The sequence below is a fragment of the Bidens hawaiensis genome, unplaced genomic scaffold (genome assembly GCF_021521415.1).
Source record: "Bidens hawaiensis isolate Kalapana, Puna unplaced genomic scaffold, B.hawaiensis_p1.1 tig00014405_1, whole genome shotgun sequence".
NCBI classification, from domain to species: Eukaryota; Viridiplantae; Streptophyta; class Magnoliopsida; order Asterales; family Asteraceae; genus Bidens; species Bidens hawaiensis.
The window spans coordinates 271,793-278,329 of record NW_027492247.1 but is presented as its reverse complement, the minus strand read 5'-3'; positions in this window follow the sequence as shown (position 1 = coordinate 278,329).

Here is a 6,537-nt window from a genome sequence, read left to right as displayed (position 1 = left end):
CCGAAACCCAGCAGCTGATGCTAGATCCATCACTTGAAAGAAGTAGTTGGACGAGGTGAGTCTGAGAAAGGCTCGTCAAGTTGGGGTCGACTCATTCGAAGATGGTTGGCGTTGTTGAATCACAAAGTACCGTTTGAAACATTTCTCGTTCTTTGAAGTTTGTCCCCCCATGTCGTTTACGAAAGAATCGTATCCGTCATGAAATTGTTTAGCATCAAATAACAAGTGTTCGTCTCCCATAATATGCCGGGTGCAATCACTATCTAAGTATCAAATACTATTGATATAGTCCTCCTTGATTGGCCCTACATGCACTAAGCGTTTAAATAGACATGGGTTCGCGATACATTTTTGTCCCGGGAAGGTCAATCGTAAACTAACCAAACTTGAATTTATCTCTTGAAAACAATTTATTTCTTGGTGAAGCCTCACTTGATGAAGAATAGTCCTTAGGAATCCAAGTAAAAAACTTGTTCCTTGGTTTTGGCAATTTTGGACTTTTCATTTCTTGTTTTTAGAACTTTTTTTAGTGAATCCTCAGACTTTACATTCTTAGGATCCTTCTTGATTTATCCTTCTTGGTTTTCCAAAAAGGTTTATTTTTGCGTTTTACTTTATTAACTTTGGATCTCGCATCCACTTCACCGGGTTCACTATCAACTTGATCAGTCCTTGAATCTGGGCCAACAAAAGCTCCTTTTTGGGACTGATTAAGTTGCCTTTGAATATCAAGTCGTTGCTTGAACCTCTGCTTGCAATGTCTTGCAAGGTGAGAAGAATGACCACAAACAAAACTAAACTTTCTACTAGGAGCGTCATAGAGCTCATCAGAACTATAATATAGTTGGTACGATGGGAAAGGTGATCCTTGGAAAGGAACATGATTATAAAAACCCATTAGGCCTTTGACCCTGATCATCAAAAACATTGGTGTAATATGGATCAACAGAATTTTGTTGATAATGACCATAGTAGTTGTTATCAGAGAAGTTGTATGACTGAGGATTTATTAATTGCTTGGTTGTTTAAGAAAATGATCGTTTACTTGGTGGAGCATATTTACACGAAGTGCATGCCTTTTTATTTTCAAAAACTCTGCTTTTACTTGAATTATCCTCAGGTTCACAACTTGATGATGAACAACTTAGTATGATCACCTCAATAGGCCTTCTCTCATTGACACAATTTATAACAAAAGTTTCATCATGAACACTTTCACAATCACAACTCATGTTCGTTTCCACCGACTCACTTTCTTTTACACAACATGCTGAACTGGATGAATCACTACCAAAACTAACTGCCATTGGGATTGGATCAACAGTTTTGGGAATTGGAGGAACAAATATCTTTGGTTTTGGTACATGACCAACTCCATAGATCATTTCGTCCTCTAGTGGGGTATTGAAACTAAAGTGGAGTAGAATCATATAATTATCATTAAAAGGTGGAGGTATGGCAGCATACTCATAACCCAACCCAGTCTTTTGTGTCACCCCCATTTGTGCTCCAATGATGCCTATTGAATTCTCCTTTTACATTTCCTTTTGGCTTTCCCTCATATCTAGAATTCCTTCAAACTCAGGAACTTAAGACATTTTTTTAACTTAAAAAATTTGACTCGAATGTTTTTTTTTTCTAGTTAAAAGTTTTGACTCAAAAATTCAACTCAAAAATTCTAACTCGAATTATTTTTCGACTTAAAAAATTTGATTCAAAAGTTCAACTCGAATTTTTTTACGACTTTAAAAATTCGTCTCAAAAGTTCGACTTGATTTTTTTTTTTTTTGAAGAAGTAACACCTAAACTACCACTAAAGTCAAAAAATACTTTAGTCTAAAAACCACTAAATCGACCTATATCTGAGTTTTTCAAACGAATCTGAATCCGGACATAAAAAACTCAAGACACCAAAAACATAGATTTGATGATTTCATGTATTTCTAAGGTGTAAAGTACTCCAAAAGAAGTTGGTAAACCAAAAAACAGCCTCAAATTCAGAAAAACTAAGAACGAAATCCGAAAAGTATGATCCGAAAACCACAAAAGTCGAGCCGAAAGCTCTGATGACAATTTTAGGTCCTATATAATGGATCTCACAAGTTTACTCAGATCAATCCATGTTGTTAGTTAGCGAAAATCACCAACAACACTCGGATCTCGAATCCTAGTCTTGCAAGCACAAAAGGAAGAGAGAAGTTTTTGTAGAAAGTTATTTTATTTCCAAGAGTTACGTATGAAAATGGGTGAAAATGACCCTTATATAGAGTCCCCATTTCTCCAATGTTTAGATTTCATGGGCCTAAGTGGACTTGCTCAATGGGCTTTTACCGTACAAAATAAACTTACTGAGTATGCAATTAACTAACTGTAAGCAAACAGAAAGACATACACAATCCTAATAATAATATAGAATATTAATCATACAATGTGTGTGTGTGTAGGGCATGGATATAATGAAAACCCTATTGACTTGTAAAAACCTTGGAAACCCAACATCAACCATTCATTCAATTAATTTATTTAAGTGCATGGCCAAGATTATTTGATGATAAGAAAAATTACTTTATATTATTTTTTTGTTGCTCAAGTACTATAATGGTATTATAGTAAGTTTGTGAGCCTCTATATCAGTTATCTCTCTAGTTTCTAACCACATGTTTTTATTATTTCGTTTCAAAATATTAAATTACTTCTCATATTTAAGGTTTTTGAAAGAGTTGTTGACTTTCTTCCAAACTCTCTTTTCCCTTTTGTATTCATGTATTTTTTTAATATCTTCTTCAAGTGATTTTTGTATTTTCGTTTTACCTCCTTCATATTCATTTTCATTTTATTTTAAAGATGTGTTTTGTTACATAGTTTAAAGTAGAAAAACTAATGTTAAAAATTGATGTCAAATTACATATTTTAATAAAAATTTAAATATTTTTAGTTTAAAGTAGAAAAACTAATGTTAAAAATTGATGTCAAATTACATATTTTAATAAAAATTTAAATATTTTCAAGTTTATGTTAATTTACATATTTAACATAATTTAAAGTATGCTAATTTATATATTTAACATAATTTGTATATTTTAATAAAATTTGCATATTATTAAGTTTAAAATTTTATGTTAGTTTACATACTTAACATAATTTACATACTTTAATAAAATTTACATATCTTAAAGTTTAATTTTACATAATTTGAAGTGTGTTAATTTACATATTTAATATAATTTAGATATTTTAATAAAATTTGCATGCTTTAAAGTATAAAAATGTATGTTAATTTACGTACATTAATAAAATTTACATATTTAAATGTTTAATTTAAAATAGTTTACATAACGTAAATTATGTTAATTTACATAATTAAATAAAACTTACAAATTCTAAAGTTTAAAAATTCATGTTAATTTATATATTTAACATAATTTACTTATTTTAATAACAATTACATAATTTAAAGTTTTAAAATTTATGAAAATTTACATATTATGCATAATAAACATAATTTCCCAGAAAAAAAAAATAAACTCTACAAAAAAAAATTTTCAGAAAAAAAAACATAAACTCTACAAAATGGGGTATTGTAAGACAAAAATATGACTATAAAATTAAATTTGCATATTAAAAAATTTAGCATGAAGATTTAGTTGCTTGGAAGTTTGATGATTGAGTACCTTATAAAACAGAAGTAAAAAATTTGTAAAGTATTAAACATGAAAGTAAAAAATGTATGGTTGTAAAGTGATGATGTATACTAGTTTACAAAGTTTATCACTTTTTCTTCACTGTTATATTTTAATAATATAATTTATAGGAAAAAATAAATTGATTGATGACGTGAAGTACATCACCAAAATTGATGGTAGTAAAGTAGAATTCAATTTTCATTATACAAATATATCCTTAGAAAATATAAATAAAATAATTTAGTAAGTAAGAATGATATGAAAAAATGAGAACCACATATAGAGTTTCTAAAGTTTTTATAACTTAAAAAAAGTTTTTATTTTATATATATCTTATATATATATATAGGGTTAGGTTAGAATAAAAACACACTTTAGTTGTGAAAACTCTAAAAACATCATTCTCAATCACATGTTTTTAATTAAATATTAAATCTTGTGATTCACAATTAAAGTTAATAAAAAATGTTAAAGTTTATTTAAACTTTCTCTCTCATGAAAACATAAATAAAAATTAATAAAAAAATAGCAAAACAATTTTTTTATGTTTTCGATGTTTTGTATTAAATGTAACAACATATATTACGTGTAACAAAAAGAAAACGATGTTACATAGGGTTTTCATGAGTTTTCACAACTCAAGTGGGTTTTTATTTTTATATTTTACCTATATATATATATATGATGAGGTCATTCTAAAAAGACTATAATGTTTAAAAAATGTAGGAAAGAATATTGGTCATCGGATGAAGTGTTTTCAATTGTTAAGATGGAAAGTAGGACAAATTATAAGTATGTTATATTTTAATTGGAGTTATATTGGGCTATAATGGCAATATTGTCTACTGTGTTACAACTATATGAAGAAATGTTTCATACCATTTATAGCAATTTCTAAATAATATAGCCTTGATCCATTCAAGATTAAATAAAACTCTATCCACAAATTTAAATAAATTCAGCTTTTTTATTATCAATTAATCGAATTTCTAATCTAAACTATGAACTAAAACATAATCAAACATATTTATACTACATATAATACATAATGGGCAAATTAAGACACCTCTTTTTTAAGTAATTTACAACTTATAATGCATAATGCACACATTATATAGCATGTAAGATAAGGGCAAACTTGTCTATTAAAAAATATGCCTATAAATAGTTACAACATTACCCCCTCAACTTTACTCAACTTTTGTAAATTTAAGAAATAGTTACAACTTTGGACCTTCATCTTTACCAATGTATTTCTTTTAAATTTAATTTTTAACCAACTTCCCACCAACGATTTTCCAGCGGCCTTAACTTTTTCGTACGTTAATATTTTTTTAAGAAAATTACACCATAAAAATGAGCATTTTATTGTCTTTAATGTGGGTATGGTATTGATATAGTTTATTCCAATTAAAATTAGGATGTTACGTATGGGTGTTCAAAATTCGGTTTTAACAGCTTCTAAGCTAAGCAATAAGTCAAACCGTCGGTTCATATTTTTTCATTGAAAACTGAAACTGAATCATTGAAAATTCAAGCTGAATCGTTACTAATAATTTGGTTTCACACATTGAGCTTCAATAATAAGTTTACCAACCAGCCCGGTTTTATATGGCCAATTTTCAGTATAAAGGATAAACCAAACCGTTTGCTATAGTTTGAACATTCTGAAACCAGCTGACCAAAAGTGATGATTGGTTTAAACGTTTTTAAGGTTTTAAACGAACCTTGAACATCCGTAATTTTTACATAATTACTAGAATTTTCGTTCCCTGCCGCATCGCACGACCATCCGTCTATACTATATATAATGTAGCACTCATGGCAAATTAAGACACTATGTTTTTAAGTAATTTACAATATTCAAAGCTTTATGTACACCCTATAAAGCATGTAGCACAGGGGCAAAGTTGTCCACTACAAAATATGTTTTACGTAAATTCAATTTGTAGAAAATAATTACAAATTTGGCACTTAAACACTTTTGTAAATTTAAGAAATTGTTACAACTTTTACCCCTCATCTTTACTCATCTATTTGGCAGTTTTATATATTTTCTTATTTTTCTTCTATATCTCTAAATATATTACTTTTAAGGAAAAACCAGAGCTTACCGATGCATCGTACTTATGTTTGTTGACGTTTCCATATAAAAGTTATTCAATACCGAGGTACGGTTTATAATGTACAAGTCACTAAAACATTAATGTACAATTCAAATATGTAACTATAAATCAATAAAATGTTTAAACACATAAATATGCATTAAAGTACAACCCATGTTCTGTTTTAGTTTATAAATTTTGAAATTACAAATTCAGTCCTACATTTATACAACTCACATTACGAAAACAAAGCAATAAAATCAACTCAAATTAATGTTGTATGAGTTTGTAACGACTTCACAAAAAGTATGAAGACCAAACTTAAATCGTGGGCATAACCGTTAGCAATGGGTTTTCGTCGAAAACCGAAAACGACTGGTCAAAAGTTAATGAAAAAAATCAACCGTCAAATCAAGTCATTAACCAACGTGAATGGTTTTATGGTTTTAAATCAAACAAACGAACACCCATAAACTTGTTACATGTAAAGTAAAAACATAGCGACAAAGAAAAACAAAAAAAAAACAAAAACCAAAATAAAATACAAAAAAAAAACACATAGAATTCAAGAATTTAAACACGGTAGCAAGAAATATGCACAATATTTAAGAGCTAAGATGCGGTATGTTAAACATAATGAAGTAAGACACAATATGTTAAACGTGATGAACTAAAACGTTATAAAACACAGAACGGATAATATTAAGAACTAAAACATATTGAACAAAACATGAGCTAAAACACAAAAA